This window comes from Trichechus manatus, unplaced genomic scaffold (assembly GCF_000243295.1).
Source record: "Trichechus manatus latirostris isolate Lorelei unplaced genomic scaffold, TriManLat1.0 scaffold00074, whole genome shotgun sequence".
Taxonomy (NCBI): domain Eukaryota; kingdom Metazoa; phylum Chordata; class Mammalia; order Sirenia; family Trichechidae; genus Trichechus; species Trichechus manatus.
Genome location: NW_004444010.1, coordinates 6056043 through 6072681, shown reverse-complemented (window position 1 = coordinate 6072681; position 16639 = coordinate 6056043). Strand labels below are relative to the sequence as shown.

At 36.3% G+C, this 16639-nt stretch overlaps 1 protein-coding gene and 1 long non-coding RNA gene across 5 annotated transcripts in view; both read left to right on the top strand.

Moving 5' to 3' along the window:
- The window catches only part of ARL15 (ADP ribosylation factor like GTPase 15), a 540185-nt gene that overhangs the window by 380704 nt on the left and 142842 nt on the right, over nt 1-16639 (top strand). The gene's annotated exons all lie outside the window — the stretch shown is intronic.
- Nucleotides 601-12943, top strand: LOC111821267 (uncharacterized). Its single transcript, XR_002824716.1, has 2 exons — nt 601-638; nt 5964-12943. It is a non-coding gene; the product is annotated as an uncharacterized LOC111821267 (long non-coding RNA).

Sequence of the window (16639 nt, the reverse complement as noted above, 5' to 3'; positions counted from 1 at the left end):
TCAAGCTCTCTTGGTTGAGGCTGCTTCTTGGTTGAGGCTGAGCTATCATAGGAAGATGTATTTCTAATATTTCTGCCAAAGAGGATGTTAAGAAATATTAAGAACTACAGTTAGAAAAGTTCTATAAATATTTCTAAGGAAAGGCGCCAAGAAGATTCACACTACCCTGGTTTTTATGGCAAGTAAAATATTCCCAGAAATTAATTACTCTTAAAAGTAAAATAAAACCTCAGTAGCTTAAAATATTCAAAATCCTTTCCTTGTCAAGAATAGTTTTCTCATTGATGTGATCAGATTTTGTAATTTAAAAAAAAAAAACTGTCAGAGTGTAGGATCTTTCCTGCTAAAATATGGAAAAGAGTAATTGTCACTCTGCACTGATTTTATTCAAAATGAACCATGTATCTTTTGGCACATGGAACTTTCCAATTTTTAAATCCTTGTTCATGAAAATGTCATCATGACATATTGGAAATTTGCCTCAGGTTCTGTATCAATTTAACATCTTATGTTCAAGGTTCCAATTAATTTTAAGAAATTGAATTAAATTATCTGTTTTGTTACAGAATCTCCTTCTTCATGAGCCATGATATTAGGTTTGCTGTTCTTGGCGTGGGGTGTGCTTTCAATACATGACTGTAGGTTGCTTTTTTCCCCACTTTTGTCTTCCCATAATCATATGTGTGTATTCAGTTAGGAAATACAAGAAAACTCAGTTGAGAGTAAATTTACGTTTTCAGTTGCTATCCATGCTTTCCATTTGCTTTACAAAGAAAGGATTGTTTTATGCAAGTATCACTTCCATTTAGTGGCAGGAAAGTGCTATCATGTTTTTCTGTAGGTATCAAATCAGCCTGGAATTTAGCTCTTTTTTCCTCTTTGTTGGTTTTAGATAGAGAAATAGAAAGGTTATTTTTTTAAAATATATATGTATGACATACACATACATACATAAACTATCATTTTTCATCACTTTATGTTGAACCCTTCATGAAACGTTTGTTCATTTGTCAACTTATTTATCAAATGGATGTAAAAATAGTTTTCTCCCTTAAGTGGTCTTTCAAAAGTCTCTGGATTTAATATGTGATACTTTAGTCTCTAAGTATTTATATTAGCTGTAAACCAAAAACCAAACTCACTGCCATCAATTCGATTCCGACTCATAGCAACCCTGAAGGACAGAGCAGAACTGCCCCATAGGGTTTCCAAGGCTTTAAACCTTTATGAAAGCAGACTGCCATATCTTTCCTCTGCAGAGCTGCTGGCGGGTTTGAACCACCGACCTTTTGGTTAGCAGCAGAACGCTTTCACCACTGCATCACCAAGGCTCCTTATATTAGCTATAAACCAAAAAACACCAAACCCATTGCCATCAAGTCAATTCCGACTCATAGCGACCCTGTAGGACAGAGTAGAACTGCCCCATCGAGTTTCTAAGGAGCACCTGGTGGATTTGAACTGCCTACCTTTTGGTTAGCAGCCGTAGCACTTAACCACTACGCCACCAGGGTTTCCTATATTAGCTATAGATGTACATATTTGTGTGTGTGTGTGTATGTGTATTATTTCAGTTTTCTTTATCCAGATTATTGAGTAATAGTGTTACTGTTAACTCTTGTAGTTAATTACAGAGTAACCATATGTTGTACAGATATGGGAAAATAGGGTTACATGTTTTGATGAGTATAAATAAATTCTCCTTGAATATTTTGAAAAATAACTCTTATGGCTTGGTTTTGAATCACCGTTATGCACATTATTATATTCTTGGAGACATAAAGGTGATATGAATTGAGTTAATGCCATACCGATCCTAAAATGACAAGCAAAATTATATCATTTTAATTTTAAAAACTTGTCACTATGAGTCAGAATCGACTTGATGGCAATGGGTGTGGTTTGATTTGGTTTTATAACATCAAATTGAAAGAACTAAAATGTTCTGGATAAATGCAACTTTCTAGTACACGTTAATCACTTATTAGTTTATCTTCATATACCTACAAAGGTGTCATGACCTTCATATAGCTTGATATTACACATTTGCCGTTGATTTTTTTTTTTAAATCTTTTATTTTGAAATAATTATAGATTGACAAGAAGTTGCAAAGATAGTATAGAGAGGCCCATGTACCTTTCACCCAGTTTCTCCCAGTGGTTACATTTCACAATAGGAGCCCTGGTGACGTAATGGTTAAGAGCTTGTCTGCTATCCAAAAGGTCGGCAGTCGAATCCACCTCCCACAACTTGCAAACCCTATGGGGCAGTTCTACTCTGTCCTATAGGGTCACTATAAGCCAAAATTGAATTGATAGCAGCAAGTTTGTTTTTTTGTTTTTTATAGTATAACATCGAAACCAGGAAATTGACATTGGTGTAATATGTGTATATAGTTCTGTGTCATTTTATCATATATGTAGATTTATGTAAGCACCATGACAATCAAGATACAGAGCTATTCCATAACCACAAATATCTCCCTTGTGCTATCCCTTTATGGTTACCTCCAATCCCCTACCATCCCTAACCCCTAGCAAGCAGGAGTTTGTCTTCATCTCTTTAATTTTGCTATTCTGAGAATGTCATATAATGGAATCATTAATATCTTAGGGCTTAAATCTGCCATTTTATTTTTTGTTTTCTGTTTGATCCCTCTGTTCATGTTTCCCTGTCTCATTTTTCCAGCCTACCTGTGTTGCTTGAACCCTGTGTAGGATTCCATTTTTATTTATCTATATTTTTTGATATATCTGTTTGTATAGGCTTTTTAATAGTTTCTCCAGGTATTATATTATACATCCGTAACCTATCTGATCTACTGGTGTCAACATTTTACTAATTTGAGTTAAATGTACAAACTTTGCCTCCTTTTACATCCATTTTCCCTATTCATTTATAATACAGTGGTCTTCAATATTTTATTTTTTTCACTCTAGTTTCTTTCTGTTGTTCAGATTGGTTAATTTCTATTGTTCTGTCTTCAAGTTCACTGATTCTTTCCTCTGTTCTCTTCATTCTGCTGTTGAGTCTATCTGCTAAAGCTTTTATTTCGATTATTATATTTTTCAGTTCTAGAATTTCCATTTGGTTCTTCTTTATATCTTCAATTTTTTGCTGAGACTTTCTATTTTTTTATTTGGTTCAAGCATGTTTGTAATTGTTCAGTAAAGCATTTTTATAATGGCTGCTTTAAAATCTTTGCCAGATAATTCTAACATCTGTGTCTTCTTTCTCTTAGTGTCTGTTGATTGTCTTTTCTCATTCAAGTTGACATTTTCTTGGTTTTTGGTATGACAGATGATTTTGAGTTGAACTGTAGACATTTTGGGCATTATTTTATGAGATGCTGGATCTTACTTAAATCTTCTGTTTTAGCAGACCACCTCTAATACTGCTCTGCCCTGTTACTGCCAAATGGGATTGGAGGTTCAGATTACTCACTAGTCTTTCATCAGGGTTGAGGTGAGGGCTCATTACTGTGGGGAGTAAGAGTTCAGGCTCCACACTAGACCTGCTGATACTTGGGTTGCTTCCTTACTGCTTCTCATGTGGCCTACTACTAGGTGGTGGTGAAAGACCTGACTCCACTAGGGCTCTTCTGACAGGACTCCTGCAGGGAGGGAGAGGAGAGGAGCACTTCCTTAACCTCCAGGTAGAAGGACTGAAGTCCAGGTTCCCCAAGTAGTCTCTACTGGCGTCATGGGAAGGGGGATCACCATTGATTTTTAAAGGCCCATTTTAGTTTTTTAGATAGATGAGTCTTTCTTTTATAAGTAACTGATATTTCCTATGCTTGCTTTGGAATTCTTTTGGTTATATTTCTTTTAGATCTGAATATCAGTATATATTTAGTTTTTGTCAGACTAGTTTAACAAAGCTCAAAGCTTACATTTTTGACTGGTGTAGCATCACATTTGAGAACTGCTAATTTGCTTTTCAAATGTGAGAAGAAGAGAATAATTGCAAAGTGTGTTACAGATGAGAGTTTAATGCTTTCCTAGGTAATTTTGTGAAATACAGTGAAGTTATAAGTCTTTTTTTTTTAACAGAGGTGCTTAGATAGTTCTTAAATTCTTACTTGATTCTTCAATTTATACCAACACAATGAGAAATATTGCTTTTTGTTCTAGATTTTTGACAAAATTAAGTGTATATGTTTGTATAGGATTGTGTTGGCATGAGCAGTGTATGTAATATGTACATCCATTTTTCAGATTTAGGATAGTTTATTATCTTTATAGAATTACGTATACATGGAAGATCTAAATTTGAAATTTGAGGATTTGTAAATACATTCAGAGATTTAGGCAATTCAGTGATTTTATGGCCCCAATATACTCAACTATTGTTCAACATGATATTAATTGAAAGCCTATTAAGAAATCCTTCCAACAAATGGTAGATTTATAGGTTCAGGCCTCTGGAGATTTACAAGCAGTACTTTTAGTTGGTATGAAGATTCTCAGGTCATTTGCTAAGATAAAGCTTTGAAAAATAATAAAGCATAGCCTCTTAAAAATGAGAAATACCAGGGAATTACTTTAGCTCTATCTCTAAGCAAATGTGAACGACTTAAATGATACTTAGTTTACTTACTTTTGACATGTATGGAAGGAGTCATAAATAAAACCACTCCACTGTTAGATGACAAACTTATGTACTTCTCAACTGGATTAAGGGCATTATAGCTTAAAATTAAAAATAATATTTATGCTGTTAGGTGAGTTTCAGAAAGGGTTTCTCACTTTACAATTATAAATTCACCAATTTTATAAATTAATTTGATATACACAGTTTTTTCATTAAATTTAGTAATGAAAGTGCCAGAAACATTTAATTGACCAAAACCTGTTAAAGAATAAAGAACGCAATGGTGCCACATTAATAAAGAATCTGATCCCTTTCCTTAATGTAGCCCACCTTCATTATCTTAGAATTGTGCAAATCATACCAAATATAACAAGGGGAACTAGAACAGATTGATCACTTTGGGTGTTTTGTTCTGTTTTTTAAAGAAAAGGGAGAAACTTTCTTACTTATGTTTGTTGCTTCTCTTCAACAATTTAGGGCCAGACTTTACGGTTTGTTTAGCTGTGAAGGGATGACAGACTTGGGGGATGGTGAGGGGAGCTTAGTTTTGGAATGTAAATACATGTAGAGCTTGCCTCCTTTTGTTTAGCATCTCTTTAAACTAAGACAAAAAAAATCAGTGAATGAATGAATAGCAGCATGGTGAAATACCTAAATGTTTGAGTTAAAATTTTTGGATGTTTGAAATCCTATTTGGATCCTTTTCCCAGATCGCAGTGCATTCATACGCACTCAGCAGGAAACTTCATGGAGATGCACATTTGGGCAGAAGGTCTTTGACGGTGCCTTTTTCTTAACTTGTGCCTTTTCTTCTTTTGAAAAAAGTAATGGCTTAAGTCTGACTGAAGAACAATCTTTTTTGTATGTTCCTTATAAGAATTTACTTATGGTTCACAGATCTTTACCCACCATCTATGTCTGCAATCCTTAGATTTAAAATAGCATATATCCTACTGCAGACTACAGGAAACGCCAAATTAAAGACTTAATGACATACTGCTGAAAAAAACAAAAGGGGACAAATTATAAATCAGTCCACTAAACCTCCAAAGTGAAACTCACAGGAAAAAAAATGTACATTTGAGCCATTTTAATAAAAAGTCTTAGTATTTTGGTACTCATGCAACAGGTAAACTTAAGGGTACAGTAGGACTTGACTCTAGATATTTAAAAAAAAAAAAGGACATCAAAAATGTATTTCTTCATGAGACAGCAAGCCTACTTAATATGTGAATATTTCAGCACTTCTAAATTCTGTTTTTAAAATATTTGCCTCTTTTCCTAATTTTAAAATTACTTTGAGAATCATGATCATTTATGGTATCAGTCTGTCTAGATAACGTGGTGGTTTATTAATTTTCCTCCTCAGGTTTACCTTAGCCATACTCAAGTCCATTCCAATTTTCTTGACTTGTAAGGAAGTAAGTAAGAGTGTCTTTTGTCTATTGCTTAAGTTCTGGGGAAGGGAGCAAGAACAAGAGGCTCTGGGGGTTAATGGAAGGGTTAGAGAACAGATGGAATGGGAAGGAAAAGGAGGCCCTTTAAAAAACTAGTTTTCAAAAGACCGCAGTTACTGCTTCTGGCTCATTTTTCCAGCCTTCCCTTTGGGAGGGTTTCTTTTACAAAGGCCCTGATTCCCCTTAAACTCTGACAGAATGTGCTCCTTCTGGGTGGTGGGGTGGGAATGTCAACGTGGGCTGGTGACAATGCAGCTGGTAGTGAAGTTACAATAATAAGAGCAGAATGTATGCGGGCTTAACCGCCCCTGATCTTGCTGAGGAGCAAACATTTGCTCCTCGAGGTGAGGTAGCACAGTGCCTCTGCCACTCGTTAGACGGAGAGCCTGGCAGACATGTACCAAACTCAAAACAGGTCTCACTCCATTTCATTTCAGTTCATTTGAAGTTAATAAAAAAGACTGGTCAGGGTGCACAGGCTTGCATCTGAGTGAACACATACACCACATTTTGAAAAAAATATGCTAGGCCTAAGCTCTCCCTTGTGCTCAAGGATGTGATTTTAAGGTCAAATATATTGGTGAAAATTCCACGCACATTACGATCCTGATTGTTGTTTCAATGTTTCAGTTCCAAGAGAGAGCTAGAAGCAGCACAGGGCAGAAGAGACAGAGACAGCTCAAATCAAATGCCAAAACTTTAGGCAAAAGAAGACAATTTATCAGGATCAGAGTGCTGGCAAGTTTACTTTCTTTACTGTTCTCTTCACTTTTCCTTGGTCTACAGTCATTTGGGGGTTGGTTCTTCCAAACATAAAATTGAACTCTTTATTCTAAGGAATTGGCTTTAAAAATGGGGGTTGGGGGGAATAAGTGGCAGTAAGTGAAAAACTTTGTGGGATATATTTTGAGAAGATACTTAAAAAGAAGGCATTTGACCTGCCATAAAAGTAAGGGGAAAATTTTCTATCTGCCAAGCATAACTTGATGAGGTTAACATAGAAAATACTGAGATGGAAAAATGAGATTGCAGTTGAGTGAGGTCTGTAGTGTGCTGTGGTAAACCTCTCAGCAAGCAGCAATAAGTGAATGAGGCTTGAGGAAGGACATAGAGCCCTGGTTTTATTGTGTTTGTGGCTCTTTTATAGTTTAATTAATTGATATGTAAGTGTGGGGGAAGGGTGGCTGTTAAAGGCAAGGTGGCAGGACTACCGCATAATATGCTGGGTTCTGTTGCAAATGAAAATATGAAGCCCTTGTTCAAAAAATACAAATTTCAAGACAGCAACAGCAAAGCATTGAATCAGTACTGAATCACAAGTGATTAAGACTTAGGGCCTTTCTGAGTCTGGGGCTCAAGCAACTGCACCCGTGAAGTCAGCCTTGCTAGGTGGTCATGTCCCTTCCCCACATACACTGTATACTTACTATTAGCTCTGTCTCCCAGGAATTTTGTGAAAGTTAGTTGACAGAGAATGACAAATACTTGAAAGAGACTCAAGGAAAGCTAAGACATCTCTCTGTCTCTCTCTCTTTCTCTCTCTCACACGTACCAAGGTGTTTTCTAATACACATAATTCTCTAAATTAGTAAAATAAAGATTTTGGTCGGAATCGAGGGAAAACTAAATGTCTTGTGACCATCTGAAATTATTACGTTGTCCACTGTAAAGTTATTAATGTAACATTGCTGAAAAACCTCCCAGCTCTAAAATTCTGTGATTCCAGTATCCATAATCAAAAGAATAACTCATATATGGGTGTTAGGGAGATCTCTTAAAGGACCCCTGGTTGTGCATTGATTAAGCACTCAGCTGCTAACCAAAAGGTTGAAGGTTTGAACACACTAGGCACTCCTCCGGAGAAAGACGTGGCAGTCTGCTCCCATAAAGATTAGGGCCTAGGAAACCCTATGAGGAAGTTCTACTGTGTCCTGTAGGGTCACTGTGAGTCGGAATTGACTTAAAGGCACACAACAGAGAGATATTTAAAATACTAGTATCAGATAAAGTTTTTCAACTTAAAGTTATGGCTTGCATATTCGTAACTTGGAAAATGAAGGCAAAGTGAGTTAGCTTTATAAGCAATTTTTAGAACTAATAGAGATTTCTTAAAATTGAGTAAAAGAAAATGAAAGAAATGTTAGCGTTTATTTTTTTCAACTTGTCTTCTTATAGCCTGGGTTCAATTCAACAAGTATATAAAATCTAAGTTCTCAATCATTCAAGGCATGGCTTAATTTTTGTTGTCAGTAGTATGAAGAGTTTTCAGGACGGTGATCAAACAAGAGTTCATGAACTGATATCAAAGTGGGAGAGACTTTAGCTGGTTGTTTAGAAGCACGTAGCCCACAAAACAATAAAATACCATGATGAGGTTACAGGCAACTTATAGAATCTTCATTCTGTAAGATTTCAATATTCGCTTATCTAAAGGGGTGGCCAACATCTTTTCTTACGTATCTTTCAGAGCTATGATTTCAACTGAAGGTCTTACAAGGATATAAAAAGATATTGTAATGTGTGCATGTCATTTTAGACCCACTTATATAAATAGTATATTTTAAGAAGTGATTATGTTTATACAAAATGATATTTTGTTAATACTACTATTACTGTAAAAGCTAGAAATGCTACTTTAAGTTTACAGCATCTGGTCTGTCTTTGGCTGCTCTTTGAAGACTATCTCAAAAGCAGTTCACTAGGATTACCCCCACTGCCTTTGGTAGAATGGCTTCATTCATTCGTTCTAGTTAATTTTCTAACTAGACAAGTCTTTTTTAACTTCAGTGTCTTACCTTGTCTTAGATTAAAATGGTTCCTTAGAAACGAAATGAGCTCATGAGATTTCTCACTAAGAATCACTAGATCACGCTTCTACCCAGGAGGAATAAGACTTCCAAATGCTTACACTTTTTTTCTGTTCTTTATTTACAAAATAAATAAATCTCTTTTTCTGACAACAAAAGGAATGTGCTCATTGTAAGAAATTTGCACATTATAGAAAGAAATAGGTCATATAGAAAAGGGAAATTCTCTATAATCCCACTTCCTTGAGGTAATAATGGTGAAGTTTGGTGAAACATTTAAATTTTACGTGTTTATATCAATAAAGCAATAAGATACAGAACTCTGGAGTACTGAGTTCAGAATCGATATTTCTGCTGATTGAATACCTTACATGACAACTTCTTTGATGACCACCGGTCTTTTAAAGCTGGAGACCTGATTTTATACGGTTAACCCTGCTCACCAAGGGCTTTTTCAACCCTCTGCATAGGCATCTGTCTTGGAATTTGTCCTTTTATCACTTCTCTGTGACTTCCTAATATTAACCATAGACTTTGTTACAACTAATTTTTTGTTTACTGATTCTATAGAGTTGTGATTGGGATCAATAAAGTATATGAGATAATTCCTTCGAAGTCTAGTGTCTTCATTTGATGTCTTTTGTGTTGGAAAATCTTGGGCCTTACATAACATATTATTATTATTATTAGCAAAAAATTATTCATGACCAAGTCTGATAATATATTGAATTATCACATTGGATCCCTGGGGTCAAAGATGAGGCAATAGCTGTCAGGTATTGAGATCGATTTTCTTGTATGTTGTGTCAACTGACCTCTTAGGTATTCCAGTGGAAGAATGTAAAAATAAAATAAAAACGTTTCAGCAGTGACAGTATCAATTGGTATATTGTCTGTCTTGACAATTTTTAAGACATTGTCTTTAAAATCTTAGATCGGTAGCTCATTATTGAAACATCAGTCTTGTTTTATTTTAGAACTTATAATTGCTTTGACACTCATAAAGTGGTTGTCAGATGTAAGGTGATTATTATTATTATGCGTGGATTGTTTAGCAATTATTCAGTCTCCTCTTGAGGCTGATTTTCGTCATGATTAGTTTGTGCTTCTGGGAAGAAATGAGTTGGGAATGTATTTTTGTGCTTTTCTGGAGGGCTTTCCTTTTACTCCCGGTCTTCTAAAAGGATGCATATCACTTCAGAACAGTCAGCACCCTCCCTCTCTTTGTGGCCTTATGTTTGTCTTAATCTCCCCCCTCCCTGTCTTTTGTTTTGTTTTGTTTTTTCTCTGTAAAAGGAGAGGAAAGAGACTCTCCAGTCAGTCCTGTCCTCCCCTCCCCTGCCCTGGATGGTGGGCTGAGAAATGAGGAAGAACCTTAAATTCTGCCCTTTGTTAGGCTCTCTGATGACTAAAACTGTTGGAACATTGCTAAAATGAGTTTTGGAAACGTTCTCTGCTCTCCCTGTTTGCCATTTCCACAGATGAGTGAGGATTGGCTTTACTGCCAAACAAGGCTGATATTGAGCCTCAAATTTTGACCCATTTTTCACCAAGTTTGTCTTAATATAGAAATTGCAAGATTTAGTAGTAAAGTGATTATTGTTCTTACAGCAAACATCAACTCTATGCATGCTGAATTCCATCTCTTGGGTTGAAGACAAAGCAGTTTGTGCATGAGGCCCACATCCCTTTGGGACCAACGAGAAAGCTCGGGGCTATCTGTTTTGACCTGAAACAGTTATCCAGCAAATGCAATTACTTTCTTCAGAGTGTGGGGCATTTCAAAACTAAACAGTTTAGTAATAATGGAATAATTTAAAAAAAACAAAAACTGCAAATCTATTTTTGAAATGAATAAAACAAATGTTGGGAAACTGACAGTTTTCATGTAAAGCCGATGAGTGGTAATTTTAGGTGGATTGGTGGAGGAAAATGAGGGTGAGAAACTCTTTCACAAGTTTCTTGGTCTGAAGTTTATGTCAGTACTGCTGTCTTTTCACAAGTGATTAAATAGTTGAATGCAACTCTGTGATCAGCAATTTAACAATGATGAATTCAGAGGAAGTATGAAGGGAACTTAGACTATCAAAGATTTGTGGGAATTAAAATACATGTGTATGTATATATTATGAAGTACCTTTTGGTTTTGTTTTATGTTTCACAAATTCAGATAGAAGTTTTATTTTTAATGAAAACCTGAATGCTATTGCCAGGCTATATTAGTGAAAATGATCAGATCATCTTCAAAACATTGAAATAACTTTTACATTTCTGATGCTTGGTTCTCTTCATTAAAATAAATCGCTTCTCCAGTCAGCCACAATACTGGAATGGCAACATCAGAATATATAGTAGAGATGCAAAATTACTTCTAATTAATGATGACATTTTATTTTACTAACATAAGCTTTAGTGTTTTAATCTAGGAGAGGAAAGAAGGTTAAATATTACGAGAGAAATTCCCTGGAGCAGTTTACAAACATTTAGGGGAAAATGTGGAAAACAAAAATGAAGCATAGGGACTGGTAACAGCGTTCAATGTTTCTCTTGTTCGCATGACAAGGGAGCATTCAGAATACACCTCTGTGATTTGTCGCATCTGGTAGAAGTGCTGCAGTAGTAGCTAACGGGACAATCTCTGGCTTTAGTGAAGAAATGAGTAGACAAGACAGTGTAAAGAGAAAACCTTGGTTGGCAATCAGAGCCACATTCCCCAGCCCCTACAGCAACTTCTAGCTTTGTATGACACCAGAAACATAGAGGTCAAAAGTCTGAGAGAACTTTTGTTATGAAGGATGCGTGTTTTGTAATTTTAAAATTTCGGATGACATATCCCAGTGCTTTGGGTACACGGGTTTCAGCTATCATGCCGTCTTAATAATCTAATAGCAGCAATGCACTAGCACCTAATGGGATGGATTTTAAAATGCAATCTATACACAGATTTCACTGCCCACTTAAACAAAAGTGGATGTATTTTTTTTCCTTAGATAGCGTTTCCCACTATTCTTGTTTAGGGGCTTTCTCATCCTTCCTTTCCTCACTCTCATATGAGGGTGTTTTCAAATTTTGTATATATGCCCAGGGATCTTTTGGCATTTAAACAAGTTTCTTACCATTTAAAAAAGAAAAAAATCTGTTTCTGAGTTATAGAAGTTATTTCGCTCCTCTGCTGTATAGTATATAAACTACTTTAGCTGCAGGACAATCAAATGTAGCTGCTTTTGGAGACAGCAGAACTGAAGCAGGAGTCAGTCTCCACACTTTCCCATGACTCACTGAGGTACTTAAGGCCTTAACACTCGTGCAGAGTTTAACCCTCTCTCTCCAGAGAGTGACAGTGTTTCCATGTAATCTATACTTCCGCTTTCAAATGTTGAGAGCAGACAAAACCACCGACATCGTAAGCTGCTTTTGATTTGAAAGAAATCCTTAAGTAATAGGGAATTCTGGCTCATGTATCTCATTTTGGCTCATGTGTGTGTTTCTCAGAAGGAATGTCCATAAGGAAAATGGCAGCATTGGCTGGTCTAGTAATAGGGCAGTATTTCGCTTCTGTGCTAATAAAATTTTCTGGCTTCGCTTTTCATAGTTCTAAAGACGTGTTCTTTGTGCCTACAGCATGTAAAATGAAGAAGAGTTAGGAAAATATTATCTCTGTATTTTAAGATGAAAGAAAAACTGATGAAAATATATCAAAAAATTTACTTTTTTTTCCTTCTAAAATTAGAAAATAATAATATTTCATTTGAGGCCAGGATCAAATATCATTTTAGAAGGGATGAAAATCTAAACTGAAGTAGAGAGAAAATCTGTTGAAAGACCATTTGGGTAAGATGAATATATTCAAATCTAGAAGTCCAGTTACTTGCATTCCAGGGGTAATAAAGAAATTGGCTAGTTTTATTGAAACATATTGGTTATGCATTTTGAGGCCCCAAGAGTATTACAGAAGTGTGTAATATTGGAGAAGAGCCCATGGTCAATCAGTATTTTTAAAAGAGAAGATTATGAGATGGAGACCACAGACCTGTAGTTTAACTTCTTTCCTGGAAAAAAAAAATTTTTTTTTTTTTTTTTTAAATCAGACACTCAGAACAAAATGAAATCAAATAAAGTAAAAACAGCCCTGATTAGATAACCTAATTTTCAGAAGAGGAGTAAATTTTCATTATATTTAACTTTCAAATGGGCAATGTACTCACCTGGTACAAAATTTAAAAGGCACAAAAGGGTACATGGTGAAAAGGGTACCTATGTGCCTCCCCCTTAGACAACAATGACAGTCTCAGTCTCATTTCACGTAAGTTTAGACAGATAAATGAGAGGAAACCAATACATGTTATTCATTTTGCCTCAACAAGCTTTTGTGATTCTCTTCTGCACAACATATTAATTAAAATTGGAACAGTATGTTCTAGATCCCTGTTTTTAAAGCTGTTGGTTGCATTGTGATTAGGGAGTCGTGTAAAGACTCTCGTGGTTTTCGTGTTTAAAAAAAAAAAAAAGAAAGAAACTGAATTGAATAGAAAATACCAAATGTGTTGCAGTAAAAGTAAGCATCATTGTAAAATATTTTATTGGTTATGCATACGTATTTACACACACATGTACATGAGTACCAGGTCTCGGTATCAAAAGTATTTCTTACTGTAAATTATGGTCCAAAAAGGTTTGACATTTTGGTTCTACTTTTATACCTGGAGTCCCTGGGTAGTGCTAGACTGCTCATGAAAAGGTTCGTTATTCATACCTACCCAGAGACACCTTGGAAAATAGGCCTGGCGATCTGCTTCCGAAAGGTCACAGCCTTGAAAACACTATGGAGCAGTTCTACTCTGCACATATGAGGTTGCCATGAATTGGAGTCAACCTGACAGCAACTAACAACAATAGTTTTATTCCAATATTTTTAAAATATCTATTCAGGCACTTTTTTTTTTTTAATAATATTTTATTGTGTTTTAGGTGCAAGTTTACACAGCAAGGTAGATATTCAGGCACTTTTGAGTGCACAGTTATTTACAGATCTGTAGCCAGGGAATATATCTGTGAAATGTTACCTCAGTCATAGTCTAGAATGTGGCCAGTTGTGAAAGGGTGAACATGAGCCCTGAGACCACTGATGGCAGATTCAATAGCCTCTAGACTTAAAGGGCTTGTCAGTACTTGTGAGATGTGATCTAAAACAATTAGTGAAGTATTCTTAGAAGTGGTTAGACAAAAGATGAGGAGGCTCTGTTATATGCTCTGCCCTGAGAACTACTAGGCAGAAAACAATTGAGGGTCGTACTCCATCCTGTGAACAATTTAGCTGTCTGGATCTTTGGAACACAAACAAAAGGACAAAACAGCAAATAGTATTGGATATCAGAATGCATGAAGGGGGTGAGGTGTCGATCTTCTGCCATCCACTACTTGTGTGATATTTCCTAATTTGCTTAGCCTCACTAGCCTCAGTTTCCACATCTGTATAAAAAACAAACACACACTAGAAATAAAAACTGGAGAGAGAACACTTGAGGATTGTTGTGAAAATTAAGTAAGCAGAAAACATCAGGCTCTGACTAGCACCTTGTAGACATTCAATAAAATGTGCATTTCTTTTTTTCCTTCCGATGAATACGTTGATACAGACTTCTATTATAACCCATCCTACACACACATAACTTGCACAACTTACACACACCCACACAATCACACAGATGCACAGATACCCACATGCAGAATTTTAACCACCCAGCAATATTTATTGAATGTTCTACTTCTTGTTTTTGGATGCCTTCGAGTTGATTCCAACTCATAGCGACCCCAGTTAACAGAGTAGAACTGCCCCATAGGATTTTTTTTGCCTGTAATCTTTATGGCAGCAGATCGCCAGCTGTTTCTCCCATGGAGCTGCTGGGTGAGTTTAAACCTCCAGCCTTTAGGTGAGCAGTCAAGCGCTTCACTGTTTGCACCACCAGGACTCCTTAAAGTACTACTAAACTCTTCAAAATAATCTGTCCATAAGCGCAAATGATACTGTTACAGAGAGGCAGCGAGTGAGGTCCCTGGAGCTTTGCCACCCAGCCCACTGGGCAACTGATCTAACCTTTCTTTCTCGGTTTCCTCATCTATAACATGATAATAATAGTACAACTACCTTATAGATTTTTTGCGTATGAATTTTAAATGAATTAATGTACATGCTGAAAATGTTGCCCAACACAAGGAAAAGTTAGTTCTTCGTAACACCTAAGTGCTAAAGAGATGGCAGGGTAGACTGATCAGCTGGTTACTGAAGGAAGGCTTTCTATGAAAGCTTAAAAGTGAGGCTTGAGCAAAAGTCTGAGGTGGGGCTAAATAAAGACTAGCAGAAAAGATGCAGGAGAGATATGTGTTCACACTGTGCTGTATTTATAGATTCGTTTGATATTCCCCTTTTTGCTTGTAGATCAGGAAGTCTGTATATATTTTTTGTATATAAAGTTACTGACTGACACACTCACATTTGATTCTGACAGTTTTTTGTATTTGATTTTCATTCTTGCTTTTAATGAAATACCTTCCTCAACTTTTTTTTTTTTTTTTTTAAGGGGGTCGGGGCATAATAGAGATGTTTCTGAAGTTGTAAAGTTTAATTCCAGGCGAAAGGCAGTATATATGCTCTGACAACATTTCTGTCTCTTTAGAATAGAATACAAACATCACAGGTGAATTCTTTGGCAGCTTAAACCTGTATCCATAGCTCAGACATTGTTTAGGGAAAAACAGTTTGGTTTTGAAGAGAATTTTCAAAGTTCTCATGCAAGAACTTCAGCCCCAATTTTGGATCTTCATATATGTATTGTTTTTATAACTCCATCGTATAAAAACCCACATTGTGAGAAATTTCTGGCTAATAAATGCAACTGGCTTGACGATTTAGGGGGGTCTGGTATGTAGCTCTGGAGTTCCCAATTCTTGTGTGATTCTTGCCAGAATTTGAAGCACAGAGATACAGCTTCATCCGTAGTTACATGCAGTTATTCCATTCTCACTGTCATGTTTAGATGAGACTTCAGTTAAGAATACCACATTTCCTGACCTCCTTTCCCTACTGTGGTGCTCTGTATTTGTAACTTCCAAAATGGGCTAGTTCATAAACTGCATTCTGAGTTACCTTTGGAGCCCATGTGCCCATTCAGAATATGTTTTAAAATCCTTACTTGCTTTCAGAAAGCTTCAGGTGCAAATCCAGAATGTTTACAGATTTAGTCTCTAAAGTGTCATTCCAAGAGCAGGACATTTTCCATTGACCAAACCAGTTGACGTTGAGTCAGCCTCAACTCATGGCCATCCCATGTGTGTCAGAGTAGAACTGTGCTCCATAGTGGCTGATTTTTCCAAAGTAGATTGCTAGGTCTTTTTCCTAAGGCACTTCTGGGTGAATTCAAACCTCCAACCTTTCAGTTAGTAGTTGAGCGCATTAACCATTTACACCACGCAGGGGCTCCCTTTCCATTGACTACTTAGTGCCAACCCTTTTGTCCAATTTACATTAAACCCAGAAAATTATTGACTGTGGAGGCCTGATTTAAGGCCTAGCTTCGGACTTTCTTTAAAGCAGTAGCTGACTAGTTGTTATGGATTGAATTGTGTCCCCCAAAAATGTGTGTCAACTCTGCTAGGCCATGACTCCAGTATTGTTTGCTTGTCTACCATTTTGTGATCTGATGTGATTTTCCTATGTGTTGTAAATCCTACCTCTATGATATTAATGAGGCAGGATTAGAGGCAGTTATGTTAATGAGGCAGGA